The sequence below is a fragment of the Phaenicophaeus curvirostris genome, chromosome 25, assembly GCF_032191515.1.
Source record: "Phaenicophaeus curvirostris isolate KB17595 chromosome 25, BPBGC_Pcur_1.0, whole genome shotgun sequence".
NCBI lineage: Eukaryota > Metazoa > Chordata > Aves > Cuculiformes > Cuculidae > Phaenicophaeus > Phaenicophaeus curvirostris.
The window spans coordinates 3,771,323-3,787,689 of record NC_091416.1 but is presented as its reverse complement, the minus strand read 5'-3'; the positions used below and the strand labels follow the sequence as shown (position 1 = coordinate 3,787,689).

The following is a 16,367-nucleotide window of genomic DNA, read 5'->3' as shown; positions in this document are numbered from 1 at the left end:
CTGCTCAGTAATTTGCGTGGTGCAGATGGGAGGACAGAGCCTTATTTCGGGAGGAAGCTTGAGTCAAATCGTTAAGAAAGAAACATAGTCAGAGCCAGGAAGCATAAAGATCAAAGTTGAAAATCATTTGCATTTCATCAAGAACTAGAGGAAAAAGGACAAGAAAAAAAAAATCCATCGGTTATGCTAGGTTTTCAGCAAGAGGAGAACGATTTAGACGAGGAGGAAAACATGCAGGAATTGACGTTTTGCTGTATTTTCAAAGTGAGAATTGACTGCTGAGCTGCAAGTGTTGCTTGAAGTGGCATTTGCGGACGCGTTGTGAAAATCCTCAGACAGCAGAAAGCCGCGTTCAGCACCCAGCCAAATGTCAGTTTGAACCCCCTGACACTGACGGCAGAAACGCACCGTGCGATCCAGGGGCTTGGAGTAGATGACGTTGAGGTTCTCCATAAAGGCTGCCTGTATTTTGAGTTGCTCCCAGCCTTTCACCTGTAGGGTTTTTTTTGAAGCAGAAAGGGCTGTTAGCACCACAGAATCATAGAACAGTTTGTGTCGGAAGGAACCTTAAAGCTCATCCAATTCCAACTCCTGTGCTATGGGGAGGGACACCTCCCGCTGGATCAGGTTGCTCCAAGCCCATCGCGAAGTGGTGGATCCTCCAGTGCTGCCTGTGTGCAGAGGGAAAAGGAGACACAGGATCGACAGGATCCAATTTGTCCTCTTGCCCATATCCATTGAATCTTCCTCTATCTGTAGCATTTTAATGCCTTTGTGAAATGTTTCCTAATGACAGAAAGATAATTTGGCTAATGCAGCTCTGCACAATTAGGTTCTCTAGTTAACATCATGTTCCTGCGTCAGATGCCCTTTCATCTCCTAGCCTATTTTTCATAGCCGCGGTAAATATGTTTAATAATCAATTGGCATATTATTAACGCACAATAACGATCTTACTAAATCGAAGCTCAATCTTTATTTGAGACACTTACAGTAAATATTGACTGTTCTGCAGAATTATGGCAGAGCCCTGAGCAGTCGCTTCCAATGGGAACTGGATCCATTTTTTAATACTAGTTATTGATTTTCACCAAGCAAACTGCCTTGAGGCATCTGTGGTTTTTTTCTTCTGCCCTGTGAGCTGCTGAGAGGTGATGGACGCACACCAGGTGGATGATTTCCCTTTGCTCCAGCAATAGCACCATCACTAGCAGAGCTGGTGGCATTTCTCCATCTCCCTTTGGAAGTCTCCCCAAGGGCAAGGTCACCCCCATCCCTGTGGTGCTTGCAGGGGATGGGGATCGCCTGGTGAAGAACGTGGCTCCTTGCCATTAACCCATAAGCGAGGAGCATGCTGCCACCCACTGAGGCGACAACTGCCTGCTGCGAAGATGCTAGTTTAATTTTCTGCCCTTAATTGCTACTAAGGAACAAAAATTGGCTCGTTTGGTCATTTGATGAAGATTCCTGCCAGCTCCCATTTTCCTGCTGTCTTGTGACCTGTCCACATGAAGGCTGATGAGCAGACGCTCGCTTCTCCCCGCGTGGCCCTGCCTGATGTGCCACTGGCATCTCCAGCTGACATGCGGGTGACATCTTTACAGCTCACTCCTTCCTCCATGCTCTGTCTCTCACCAACCCATCCCTTTTATCAGGGTCAGGCTTAGGAGGACTTTTGCGTGCGCTAACTCAGATGCACAACACCAGGGCTGAGGCTGGTTGCTCTGCTCATGCTGTTATTTGATGATGGTTCCACCAGTTTGATGTGTTAGGTTGCTTTCCCCCACGGAATGGGTTTTAGCTTTCCCCCAGTGCTTACAAAATCCAAGGGAAAAGAAACTATCCTCATTTTTCCCTCGAGTGGGAGAGGAGGGAGATGGAAATTAATCACTCTCATGCAAGAGATGTTAGCAAATGCCTCGGAGGGAGAAGGCAGGGTATTTTTTTCCTTGTTATTATTTTGCGAGAGCTCTATGCTGTTCCATGGAGAGAGGTTTGAAGGGAAGATTGACTCTTAGGGCTGTGAGTTAACGTGTAGGCATGTACCGCACATGTGGAATTCTTCGGGAATGACTTTGCGCATCGATCTTGTAGTGGGCTAAAGCAAGGGCCAAGGAGCAAGGTGAGCAAGGGCCAAGGAGCATCTTTGTCCTGGGTTCATAGAATCATAGAATAGTTTGGGTTGGAAGGGACCTTAAAGATCATCTAGTTCCAACAAGCTGCCATGGGCCAGGGACACGTCCTACTAGATCAGGCTGCCCAAGGCAGAGGAGAATCCAGAGGAGCTTCCAGATGTGGACAAGCTCTAATAAATAGTTGTGATGCCCCATAAAGATGAGAGCTTGTACAGGAGCCGTGGGCTTTTCCCTATGCCCACAGCTGAGGAAGGATTGCACCGTGGCCATAACTCATTGAGATGTGAAGTCCATTGGTGTGGCTGACTGTCTGTGTATATTTATGTAGAAGAATTTGCGTTCCTGGAAGGTGCTGTTGCTTGTTATTTTGACTGATTACAGGAGAGTGACTGTACTACAATAGCAGGAGCCACTCATTAGCTTTGGTGGAGAGAGAGAGAGAAAAATCAGCAACTCATTCCAGCCACATCCACCCCTGGAGGTGAATATTAAACAGAAATTGATCCCGGGTAATGAGAACACAGCCCGGACTGCCGCGATTAGCGCTGGTTGAATTTTAAATAGTTAATTATTACAACAGGCAAAGGGAGCTTGTTGCGGGGTGGATGAGTGTGTGCCTTGGGGGTGGTGGGTTTATGTTCAGGGACAGGAGTTGCTGTGGTTGCGATGAGCGTTGGGGTGCTGTGGATGGGCCGTGTTCGAGGGTTTGCATGCGTATGGCACAGGTCTGAGTGGAATACACCAAGAACGCTGGCTGGAGAGCACTGGGAGGGCTTTTAATCCATGATTTGGAGGAAACAGGTTTGGGGCAGGGATTGAAAGAGATGCTGGAGATGAGGATCTGGAGACATGCACATGTGTGCTCCTCCATCTGAGTGTGCAGGGTCCTTTTCCAGTCCCTCCAGCCTCAGGTGAAACTAGAGGACTCAGGGCAGGGAGCAGTTCCAGGAAGCCGTAGTGGGAATACATTGAAGCCAGTTATTCTTCTTTTCCACATCTCTGCTGGCTTCCTTCTTCTGGAGCACTGCACAGAAACAAAGGGAAGGTGAGAGAAGGTGGCGGGTGCCAGGGGAAGGCACGCTGTCTGCCTGGAGACAGGGGAATTATCCAGCTAGGATAAATACCTTTCAAAAAGAGAGGAGGAAAGAGAATTTCGCCCTTCTCCTCACCCCATGCCTTCCAAAATACCAAATCACCATGATTAAAAATTGACTCAAATGGACAAGCAGGCACGGTAATTGATTGTGGCCTTTCATTCTTGCAGCCACACTTAATTAACCTTTAGACTCAAATACCAAGCACTGGTTAGACTGAAAGGTGTAGGCAGGGAAGAAGATGACAGTGCCTCTTGGGAGGATCCTGGGCTGAAAGAAGTCCTTTGAGGTGAAGATGCCTGGATGGCTCTGGGATGCCCTGGGGAAGAGCAGGCTATCTGGTAATGCAAGTTTTGGGGGCTGAAGGTTTGTTTCCCTATGCCAGAAGGCAAAATAACCTCTTTCCAGATTTTTTTTCTCTCCAGCATGTTCCATCTCAGCTCCATTTGTTGCGCTGTTACTGATGTTTGTTGCTGTCCTCCTTTTTAGGACCATAGTCTGGAGATAATGCCAAATCATGCTCAGTGCTGTAGGAAACTATCGAGATGACGAACTATGCGCCGATGGGCTTGTCTTTGTGCTATGAGTGCTATCTCGTAGTGGTGCAAAAAAAAAAAAAAAGACAAGATATATGACAGGGGACACTATAATTGGACTCGGCAGTAGTGGAAAGCTGTCACTTGATGGGTCTAGTGGTGTGGCAGGCTCAGAGAGGTCAGTGATGAACCCAAAGTTGCTCCCAGGGTTGCCTTGCTCGGGGTGATTACTGTTGACCATCAGCAACTGCCAAAGGTCCCTTCCAACCCAAAACATTCTATGGTCTTGGCGTGTCTCCTGTTTAAATCAGTTTTCAGAAATGAACCAAGAACAAGTGGCAAGCAGGGTTTACTGTGGTCTTTCACAGGGAAGAGTTCAGAATACATTGTGGGGTATGAGAATCTGAGACTGTCAAGTACAGATGTCCTGTGTGGAGCTTGATCTTCCCATGGTATTATCTCCTAGGCAGAACTTCCCGGGCCATTCCCCTGAGGATCTGTGGGTATTTTTGTCTCTTTGGAGGCTTAGCTGTTTCTTGTACATCACCTTTTCAACCACGGGCCCTGTGCTTTTAAGCTTGCAATGGTTAACGCAGAGACCTTCTGGCCTCCTTAGAGCATGAGCTGTCTTTGCTCTGTGCATTGAAAACATGTTTTGACCTGGAAAGCTGTTACCAGGAGCAGATGGAATAGACCTGCAGGCCAGCTGGTCCGTACCCTGCCAGGTGCTGTGGTTGCTTTGGTTTTAAATGCTTTGGTTTAAAGAAACTTTGAGTTTGCCCTGGAATTGGGGATGTATCAGAGGAAACTTGCGGTGAGGCATCAAAATATAAACTATAAATGAGGTTATTTATTTCATAAGTGACAAGAATGAACGATGAGGAGGCTCTGAGCAGTTGATCTAATGAAGGCGACGTGGCTTTGAAACTCTTGTGTGGCATCAGTTCAGGCTTTCAGATCAAACTCAGGTTCAACATAAAAACAGGATGGCTGATTTGGAGAGTATGTCTGAAACCCAGGAGCGTGAATAAAAATACCTGGCAATTGCTTGGCTTGATAAATAGGAAGTGTTCCTATAGGAAATCATCCACATCCAGGTATGTGAATTCCTGAGCATCAAGGAAACCTGGTTTTTGGACAGGGCTGTGGTGAGGCTGAGTGATGCTTGGGCTCAGCTCCTGCTCCAGGTTGCATGAAGCTTTCCTTGTGGTGAGCTGGGTCCTTACCTGCAGTTCTTTCTGTATGCATCCCCCTGCCATCCGGAGCCTCGAGAGGCTCTGAGACAAATTGCATTTGTGCATATCAGATGGAGACTTTGGGGGTTTGAGCAGGAATGCTCTGCCTTTTGTCTTTTATCATTAGGAGTCAGGGATGGAGGTGACAACAGACTCGTGTATGAATGCAAAGTAAACAAAGCTGTGTGTGGGTGTGATGACATGTTTCTTTTGTCCATAATGTATTCATCCTCTGAGTGCTCCAGGGTTATGCATTTAATTTGTTGTGCAATTGGCAGCTTTAGAAGTACTTCAGCATCCAGCTATCCTTGCCTAAAAATAACTGAAAAGCAAGTGTTGGGGATTTTTTTCAAGGTGAGGGGAAGAGAGGTGGATCAAGAAGAGGAATAAATGCTACAAGCCAGGAATGCAGCACACAGTCATGACAGGTCCACCATGCTTTTCTGGTTATTTTTGTCTCTTCATCCCTCATTTTGGTCCCTTCATCCCTTATTTTGGTCCCTTCATCCTTTATTTTGGTCCCTTCATCTCATCCCCAGTTAGAAGCAGTTCTGGCCAGGAGCAAATATAAGGAGAAAGAAAGGAAGAGGAGCGACAGCCCAGGATTTAGAAGATTTAGGCTGAACCACTCATTTTGCTGCTGTCTTTCTGTGTCATCCCAGGCTCTCTGTACCTCTCCGCAGTCATAATCATATCGCTTCTGCACAGGGGTGTTGCAAGAGTAAAGATATTAAAGATTGGGAGGCATTAAGGTACTGTGGTAAAGCTCCTGCATAGCAAGAGAGCATATACTTGCAAATCTCAGCAGCTCAGAGGGTTGATGAACACAACTTTAAATTTATTATTTGTAATACCTCATTATTTCTGAGTCAATTGGAAGATTTCGAGCCGACCTTGGCGAAGAGAGAGACCAGCTTGTCAGGTCCAAGGCAGCTTCTTTGACTTTCACCCCTTTTGTGTTGTTGAGTTCTGGCTGTTTTCGTTAGAAACAGGATTTGTAGGAGTATCTCCAACCCAAGGTGGGTCCAGAGGAGGGCAACGAAGCTGGTGAAGGGGCTGGAGCACAAATCTTATGAGAAGCAGCTGAGGGAACTGGAGTTGTTTAGTGTGGAGAAGAGGAGGCTGAGGGGAGGCCTTATTGCCCTCTCCAAGTACCTGAAAGAAGGTTGTAGCCAGGTGGATGTTGGTCTCCTCTCCCAACTAACAAGCGGTGGGATAAAAGGAAAGGGCCTCAAGTTGCACCATGGGATGTTTAGACTGGATATTTGGAGAAAATTCTTTACCAAAAGGGTGGTGAAGCGTTGGAGGTGGCTGCCCAGGGCAGTGGTGGAGTCACCATCACTGGAGGAGTTCAAAAAACATCTAGATGCAGCATTTGGGGACTCCTCTCTGTCCCAGTTTAGCAGCATCCCCTCCCTGGAGCAGTTCTGAAACACTTGCAGATGTGTTTGGCAGCTGATAATGGAGGTGAACTTCTTGTTTCAGCTCCTGCAGAAGTTTGGAGCTGAAAAACCTTTGAGAGCCCAGGGCCTGAACCCCTAGGAGGATTAAAATTCCCTACCCCAACTTTGCAAAGGCGCTGAAAGTCTGTCTGGCAAGACAGGTTCATTAACAAATTAATAGAATAATCAGCGGGGCTTTGTGTGCAGTTTTGGAGATAAAAAACTGGTAACAGCGTTCTTTGGCTCCTTAATGGGCTGATAAGAGCCAACTATCTGCTCTGTGCCGGGGCTAATCGGGGAGATAACAGAGGTTAAATCAACTGCGGGGCTCTGGTGGGGGCACTCACAGAGGGGTGGGTGGAGGAGGAGGGAGCTGAGGGGTTTAAACATGATGAAAGGGAATAGGCAGCAAAGTGAGGGAAGGGAAAGGAGAGAAACAAGTGCCAAGCAGCTCCAGGAATATTTTTAGGAGCACTGTGTGAAGCCCACAAGGGCTGCATCTCTTGGGAAGCTGATGTGGTTGAAGCCCAGCAGCAGGATGGGTTGTTGAGAGCCTTTCCATGGTGGTCTGGGTAAAGAAGAAAGTGGTTGCCAGCATCTTCTCGTTACGACGAGGAGCTGGGCACAGTGGGGAACGTGTTTCTTGGAGATGGAGCAGGGAAGAGGCACTCTGGGCTGGTTCCTAGGCTGGTGCAGCAAAGCCAAAGCACTACACGGTCAGTGAGCAACCTGATCGAGTGGGAGATGTCTCTGCCCGCAGCAGGAGGTTGGAACTGGATGATCTCTAAGGTCCCTTCCCACCCAAACCATCCTATGATTCTATGGTAAGTGGCCCCACCACCAGAAGTCCATGCAGAGCTAAGCATAAGCCTCATTATGAGGATTTCAAGGTCCATCTTAACACAAATTGGACTGGGTGGTTAGAAACCTAACTCCTCCTGGCTGTGTTTAGCAGCTCGCCCCCAGCCCAGCATCCTCAGGGATGGGAATGAGTGGCAGCCAGGTTGGATAATGCTTCCCATCCCTTTAGCATTGAGGTGTCTTCTGGTCTTTGTCAAAGACCACAGCCTATCTCCTCTCTCCAAGCCTTGCTGCAGCTGGGAGCAGACCTCAGATTTGCACGTAGGAGACACAACTGTGATGGCTTTTGCAGAAGCGTCATTTTACCTTCATAAATTACAAATGTGTGCGCTGAAATATTAATGGTGATATAAGAGACATCCTTGGGCTTGCCTCAGGAATGCAGTTGCGGAGAGCAATCAGGATTCAAGGCTAGTTTTGCTTTCTGCCGGCTCCGGGAAGGTTTTGGGGTGCATTTAGTGTCCAGAGACCTCGGCTCGTGTGTTGTAGAGGTTCTGTCCTCGAGTCACCTCCCCAGCCTGCCAGCAATTTGCTCTTGGTAGGCTGCAAAAGCAGTTTGTGGAATGTGGCTTCTGGGGCTGTGATGGGGAAGCGCTTGCCTCTGTCTTTCCCTGAAGGGCTATTAATTTATACAATATTTGCTTTGTTAAAGAAAGGACATTGTCAGGCAGCTTTCAAGTGATGTGTGAAAGTGACTCTAATAAGATGTTCTGGGGAAGCTTGTAGGCAGCCCCGCCTCTTCTCCAAACCTCTCCAGGTCTCCTTTGAAGGGAGCATCAGCAACCTTGATCCTCCTCCTCCACTAGAGAAGACACTCACTGCAAACTTCTCCGGCACAGGGAGCCGGGGGCAGAGGCACCAGGCAGAGCGGGAGGGCTGGGGAGCCAGGCTTGGTGGATAATTGCATGCGTCTGGCTGCCAGGGAAGAGAAACGAGGAGGAGATGGCACAGAGGGATGGGAGTTTTCTTTGGAGAAGCAGCTGCAGCTCGGGGCTGGCGCTCGGCTAATCAGTGCGGCATGGAGGAGACTGCAGATGAGATCTGGCTCTTCTGCTGCTGAAGGCTTGTGGGGTGGTGGTCAGGGGGATGCGCTTGCAGGGTCTCCTCTTTTCCAGCATCCTTTGAAAGAAAAAGGATGGGGAACCCCAGTACCCCATGACCACCAGCTTGTCCTAGCCCTGGTGCCAGGCTCTGGCTGACTTTGAGGCTTCCAACGCTCCCTGGGATCTCCCAGACATCCTGCCACGTGTTTGCTGTCTTCTCCAACGCTGGGATGAAGAGCGAGGTTATTTAAGATGCTTCTTGCATCCCTCGCCGGGCCATTTCCTTAGGGGGAAACACCAAAAAAGCCCCGAAATAAAAGCACCTTCTGTTGTAATGAAATGCCAGGATCAGAGTGTGCAACCCTGGGAATGGAAATCCACCTGTGCAAATCTTCCTGAGCAAAGCATGAATGTTATTTTTGGAGAGGTTTTGTTTATTTTTGTAAGTATTGAAGAAAATATCTATTGGTTAATCAATTAATAACCTGCACGACTATCCCACCTTTTGTCCCAGAACCTCCATTCACTTTATAGATATTAATGAAGCTTGAAAACAGAGTGATTTGCCTGGTGAACAGGTAAACTGAGGCATTGGGCTGAGCTGGACTCACTGAGCCCTGCCTGCAGCTCTGCCTGCTCCTCTTCCTCCCTCCCTGCTCTTCTGCTGTCAATCCCGAATGACAGGAGGCTTCTTGCTGCCTGGAACAGAGCAGGACTGTTAATAAAACATCAAAACCATTAGAATCGAAAGAGCAAACAGAAATGGGAGGTAAAAGACGATCACATGCCTCAGCTCCCTCAGTCTGGAGAGGCGGTTGTGCCCCAGGAGGGGGTGTTAAGTTGTGGAAGTCGCTTCTGGGAGGTGTTGGCAAGGAGAGGGACCAAAAAAAGGAATAAATAAGTAGAATCACAGAACAGCTCGGGCTAGAAGGGACCTCAGAGCCCATCCAGTTCCCATGGGCAGGGACACCTCCCACTGGATCAGGGGCTCCAAGCCCCATCCAACCTGGCCTTGAACTCCTCCAGGGATGGGGCAGCCACCACTGCTCTGGGCAGCCTGGGCCAGGACCTTCCCACCCTCACAGCAGAACATTTCTTCACAAGACCTCATCTTCATCTCTCCTCTTTCAGCTGAAAAACATTCCCCCTCATCCTATCCCTGCCCTCCCTGATCCAGAGCCCCTCCCCAGCTTTCCTGGAGCCCCTTTCAACACTGGAAGCTGCTCTAAGGTCTTCCCAGAGCCTTCTCCTCTCCAGGCTGAACAACCCCAACTCTCTCAGCCTGTCCTCGTACAGGAGGTTCTCCAGCCCTCAGATCATCTCCGTGGCCTCCTCTAGACTCACTCCAACAGCTCCACATCCTTCCTGGGCTGAGGACTCCAGAGCTGGATGCAAAATACAAATAAAAGGCACAAGGATGTAGGTGAGGAGCCCAGTTTTTGCCTGGGGATGGTGGTGCAAATTCGTCATCTGCTAGCCCGGAGCAATCCCTTAATTCGGGTGTAAGGAGCCTTCACACAAATTCTAACAGCAGCAAACTGCCGTTTTATATCTTTTTTTTTCTATTCGTAAGGGTTTTGGGGCTGTTGGGAGGCTTTAGTTAATTAATTAAGATGTTTTCCACTGTTATTGTGCCTCCCCTCAAAGGCTTATGACAGTAAATTCTCATCAAGTGGAAGATCTAATAAGTGCCAATTATTGAAGTTTGCTAATTGCCAGTAAATAATAATGCTGATTAATAATGCTTTTAACACCACTGTTGATTTCAAATGTGGGTACATGTGCTGCTGCACCATTGATTTCAATTGTAATGTCTTCTGCTTTGTGGTTAAGTGGGGTAAAAATCAGGTCGGTGGTATTTTTTTTTTAGTCAAAAGACCTTATTTTTCTAACCCCTCTCTATAAAACCTTGCTAAATTCATAAGCAATCGATTAAAAAATAAATAAATAAGTGTGGGAGGGATAATGCATCGCGGAGAAGCAGTTCGTTCATTTCCTTGACAAGTGTAATTTAATTTTAATTATTTATGATTCTTCATAGCCCGCTAGTAAATGTTCTGTAGTATATTTTGTAAAACTAATGAAGTCTTAGTAATAGGAGACCTAACTTGAGCATTGCATGGAGTAGCGGGAAGACTCACCTGGAGCCTTGTGTTCAGTTCTGGAGTCCTCAGCCCAGGAAGGATGTGGAGCTGTTGGAGCGAGTCCAGAGGAGGCCACGGAGATGATCTGAGGGCTGGAGAACCTCCTGTACGAGGACAGGCTGAGAGAGTTGGGGTTGTTCAGCCTGGAGAAGAGAAGGCTCTGGGAAGACCTTAGAGCAGCTTCCAGTGTTGAAAGGGGCTCCAGGAAAGCTGGGGAGGGGCTCTGGATCAGGGAGGGCAGGGATAGGATGAGGGGGAATGTTTTTCAGCTGAAAGAGGGGAGATGGAGATGAGGTCTTGTGAAGAAATGTTTTGCTGTGAGGGTGGGAAGGTCCTGGCCCAGGTTGCCTAGAGCAGTGGTGGCTGCCCCATCCCTGGAGGGGTTCAAGGCCAGGTTGGATGGGGCTTGGAGCCTCTGATCCAGTGGGAGGTGCCCCTGCCCATGGCAGGGGTGGAACTGGATTGCTTTGAGGCCTCCTCCATGCCAAAACATTCCATGGTTCTGTGAAGATTCAGCTTGTCTCACCTTCTGGTTAGCGCCGTACCATGCTGGTGATGTTTTACATAATCATCCTTTGTGGATTCCACAGAGGAGGGGGTGGTGTTGCTCCGTGTGTGCCGGTCACAGGGGAAGTGAATCCCAATGCTTTAGGATGTAAAACTTCGTGCTGTTGGAGCTGTAGCTATGGGACAGAGCTCCAGTGAGAGAGGAGACTTGCCCTCCATGTGCAGTTAGAGCATCCTACGCTGCTGCCCCTGGGGTTTGCAGTACCACTGGGGTTGTTATGAAGCTGGTTTTCCCTCTAAATTATTCCCTTTTGATTTCTGCTCCTGAATGTCCCAAAGGATAAGAAAATGTGGAGCAAGGACGGGAAGCTGCTTGCTTTGAAGTTCTCACAAAGAGGAAGAAAGTGAGTTCCTCCTCCAGCATCTCAGCCAAGGTTTGGGATGGGTGCAGGATGCTGGCATCCTCACCTGCTGATAATTGAGGAGCAGTGGATGGATCCGCTGGGCAGGCATGGCCAGAACAGCATGGGCTGTTGAGGGGGAACCTAAATTTAAATGTTAAAAAGCCTTTGTTCATTACTAGTGGCATTTGCTCCCCCTCCCCATTTGTCACTTGGAGCGGAGCTGTGACTCTTTTAATATCAAACAAATAATAAGCTCCCTCTAAAGTGATTTTTCTGACAAGGAGCTCAATATATTAAACTTTATCTATATTTTAATAGCCAATTTCACACCAAACTGCCTTCTTAATAATGTATTTACCACCTGGGGATATTATTCCAACCCATCTGGAAAGAATTGGAAATTAACTGTCCCTAAACTGAGTCTGTGTGTGCTTTAGATGCAGTGGAGATAACAGCCGTGTCATTCCTAGGGGAAGTGGGGGAGGAAGCTCATCATGCACCGAGCAAAATGTCAGCAGCAAAGGCAATAGCTGGCGGGAAAATGAGTGCTCTCCTTTTTGCAATCGAGAGCCCGGCCCACATCAGGAATATTCAGCTGCTTAGGGAGCAGCTGATAGCTCGTTAAGGGCTTCTTCTGTGCTTGTATGAGTGGAGAGGGTTGGTTTCCAAGGATGTGGCATGGATGTAGGGCTCAGGGGAATGCCCACATCGAGCTGGGCAGTGCTGCTGGTTGCCTGCTACCACGGTGCCAGGACTGTGCTGCTGCAAGCGGGCACTCAATCATAGTATTGTAGAATTGCTTGGTTGGAAAGACCTTTGAGATCATTGAGTCCAACTGTACCTGTCCACTACTAGACCAGATCCCCGATAGCATCATAGAATTGCTTGGTTGGAAAGACCTTTGAGATCATTGAGTCCAACCGTACCTGTCCACTACTAAACCAGATCCCCGATAGTATCATAGAATCGCTTAGTTGGGAAAGACCTTTGAAAAAGATGGAGAAAAGCCATGTTCCCCCAAGGCAGTGTTGCTAATCTAATTGGACAACGCTTTTAATTTGCTCCATTTTAGAGTGGTTCTCTCCAGGTGTTTCTGATCCCACCTGAATCTCCACTGTCTAGTGCAGCTTAGTCAAATTACAGCATCAGCTCTTCATGCGTATGTGCAAGTTTGTGTGTTTGGAAAACATCATTTTGTTAAGTCTAAGTCAGATATAGAGTTATTGTTGCTATTTATTTTCTTCCTACGATTTCAAAGGGTCAGCCAATTTGAGTCCCTTGATGCTAGGTTCTGTGTGAAAAAATATGCAGTGGTCCCAAACCTGTAGAGCTGGTGCTGGGATCAACTGTCCCCTACGGAGAGAGAGCTAGGCAAGAGAAAATACCCCTTAGGGGTCTTTTGTCCTCAAAACAGGAGAGTGGTAGGATGCCTGGTCGAGAGAGCAGAGTTGTCTTAACCATAGCTTGCCAGGCTGGGCTTAAATCAGATTTTGCCACTATTTCTTATAAAATGTAAGCTTATTTTGGTCTATTTAGATGATGTAACTCACTGCTGAGCTGTACAGAGCATCCCTTGCCTCTGCCTAGTGGCAGTGAGGGGGCATCAGGGATGGACATCAGGGATGGGTGTCATGAAATTGAGCTTTTCATTTCTCCCAGCAAGAATTATAGACTTGTTTGGTTGGAAAGGACCTTTGAGATTATTGAGTCAACTGTACCTGCCCATTACTAAACCACATCCCTGTGCTCCTCGTCTACCTGTCTTTTAAATCCCTCCAGAATGGGGACTCCACCTCCCTGGGCAACCTCTGCCAAGCCCGAGAACGCTTCCAGTGATTATTTTTTTCCTAATATCCAATCTCAGCCTGCCCTGGTACAGCTTGAGGCCATTTCCTCTCATCCTCTCACTTGTCACTTGGGAGAAGAAACCCTTCCTAAGCCTCCTGTGTGTGTTTGCCAGGGGAAACTGGCTGTTTGGGTCAGGGATGTTGGGTTTTTTTGTGCTAGACCTGGGCTGCAATCTCTTACTGAACTGCTGATGAGTGATAAAGGGGTTTACAGTGCGTAGGGGTTTGCATCCCCACTGCATGATGCAGCTGCTCGGACCTCCCTTGCACGATCTCCTTGGCTGGAAAATGGCAAAGATTTTCACCGTTTGGAAGTTTTGTTTGAATTGGACTGTGTATGGAGGTTTGTTGTTACGCATCCATTTCTCTGACACATCACCAATGCCAAAGCAGATTAATCCCTGCAATGTTTCCTTTTGTTTTTACAATAATTAAGGGCAGCTGCTACTTAAAGTCGACTAAAACATCCTAGTTTTCAGATTAAAGTGCCTGTGTTTGTTGTTGTAATGAAGCAGTTTGACACCGAGATGAAAGTCTTCGCTGTTTGTGTTGTTAAAACTGGTTTTGACGCCATTTTTGAACAATGTCAAACTGTTTCCTTACATTCTGAACAAGGCGTGCTTTGATCTAGGGAAAAAAAACCAACCTCAGGATGTTTCAATCAGAAGGAAGAAGCAGCAGCTCTTAATGATTTTAAAAATAGGATCAAATTGTACAATGTTTCAATCATCGCGTTATGTCACATAATGACATCCCTGTAGCTGCGCGATGTAATGCTCAGCGTTGCATTTAGCATCGGGAAATGTTGTAGAAATAATACACAATAATCTAAAATGCTGAAACGAAATACCGAATTTGCAAAGCGACTCTTTAAAGTGTCAAAAGGAAATGCTGTTTTCTGGTGGTTTTGGAGTCGCTGAGCTCATTGGAAGAAAGACCTCGTGTGCTCTTGCGTCTTTTCATTTCAAAACTGAACAAGAATGAAGTGTGGAGATGTTGAAAGCACTTTGTAAAATGGAAATTCTTCAAATTGACCCATTTTAGCTACGATCTTGTACTGTTCCAGTATGAGAGCGAACACTGGGGAGGAGGAGTGGGGTTCAACAGGTGGGAAAGGGCCGACTCTCCATGGGACACCTACATGGCCAACTCTCCATGGGGACAACTCTAAGTTGGGAGCCCTATGTGCTGGGTTGCGTTTGTTCTCTTTTTTAGGGGGAGGATGGTGATGTTTCTTAAGTTGAGGGACTTACAGGCACGGTGTTCCATCATCCCACTATCCTCCTCAGCTCCGGACAACCAAGATCATCTAGTTCCAGCGCCCCTGTGATGGGCAGGGATGCCTCCCACTGGATCCAGTTGCTCCAAGCCCCATTCAACCTGACCTTGAACACCTCCAGGCATGGGGCAGCCACGACTTCCCTGGGCAACCTGTTCCAGGGCCTCCTCACCCTCATCGTGAAGAAATTCTTCCTTATGTCTAGTCTAAATCTGCCACTCTCCAGTTGATACCCATTGCCCCTCATCCTGTCACCACAAGCCTTTGAAAACAGTCCCTCCCCAGCTTTCTTGTAGCCCCTTTCAGTACAGGAAGGTCTCTCTAAGTTCTTCTCGGAGTCTTCTCTTCTCCAAGCTGAACAAGCCCAGCTCTCTCGGCCTGTCCTTGTATCGGAGGTGCTCCAGTGTTGGCTAATCCCTGCACTAAACTGGGTACCTTCACTTTTTTGCTGCTTTTGCAGTCCCTGTGAAAGGTGCTGGGAGGGGAAAGACGCTGCTGCGGAGGGATGGATGCAACATGATGAAGGTCCAAAGAGCTTGGTGCTGTGGTACCCAGGTCCTAGGGCACTTCCATGATGTTGCTGCCGAGCATCTGGGAGTAGGGGGGGGGTGATGGCTATCTCTGCATCCCCAAATCATCAGCCAAGCGTGGAGACGGCGTGTGGCAGATGGGTCAAGGAGGAGAGGCGCAGAAAGGCTGCGTTAAACCTGCAAGGGAAGGATATGAACGCTGACAGTTACCTGGGGACCCTGAGATACCAGAATCCCTAACTTAATCAGACAGATAACGGGAGCAGCTAGAGATGAGGCAGGAACAGGAAACGCCAAACAATAGGAGCCAGCCCCCCCGGGCCCCTGTGCTGCGACTGAGATAATAAACTATATAAAAATCTGTCACCGCGCGATAAGTGATGAATTAGAATCAATTATATGTTTAAAATAATAGACCTCCCCATGGTGTTACCCTCCAGAACGGTGATGGCTTTTGCCTGGGCTTGGCGGTGCTGATGGTTTGCTGGCTCCATCACCACCAGGGCTGGGACAAGTCGTGCGAGTGGCTTTGCAGTGTCGAGGCGCTTGGCCCCGCGGTGCGTGGTGGCAGCTGAAATCAAAACTAGCATCCGAGCTTTGTGGCGTTGAGTTTTGCATCTTCTCTGGGTCCCTGCAGAGCCGTGCGGTGCATGGGTGCGTTCAGCCTGTGCGGGGCACGCATGGTGCGGTGACCTCCAGCCCCACTGTTCATGTCTGTTTGTATTTTTAAAGAGATTTCTCATTTTTCTTGCATTAGCGGCTGCTTCACGTTCATGGCCTTGCTGCTGCTCTCTGTGTGGAGCAGCTATTTCCGAGCCGCTGAGTGCTGTTCTGCTAAATAACACCGCTTGAGTGCGTTTTTCCCCTCCTCAAATGCCAGGAGGACAGCCGAAGGTGTGAAAATGCAAGATTAACCCTGTGAATCATCCATCAAATGATGCGCCGTTGGTTTGCGTGTGTTGGGCTGGCAAGAGGAGGGAGCATCCGAGCTTGATCGCCCTGTTGCTGCACATTGGATGCGATGGTTGGCAAACACTCCCAGCAAAGCTCGTGTAGGACAGTGGGAGGAGCGTGACCATCCAGCCTGATACTGAATTCAGGTTGAAAACGGAGAGTTGGGGTTGTTCAATCTGGAGAAGGCTCCAGGGAGACCTTAGAGCAGCTTCCAGTGCTGAAAGGGGCTCCAGGAAAGCTGGGGAGGGGCTCTGGATCAGGGAGGGCAGGGATAGGATGAGGGAGAATGGTTTTAAGCTGAAAGAGGGGATATTTTGATGAGATCTTAAGAAGAAATGTTTCCTGTGAGGGTGAAG

General features: G+C 48.1%; 1 protein-coding gene across 5 annotated transcripts in view; it reads left to right on the top strand.

The window, feature by feature from the left end:
- Nucleotides 1–16,367, top strand: part of LOC138730836 (opioid-binding protein/cell adhesion molecule homolog) — a 328,199-nt gene that overhangs the window by 179,206 nt on the left and 132,626 nt on the right. The window lies entirely within an intron of this gene.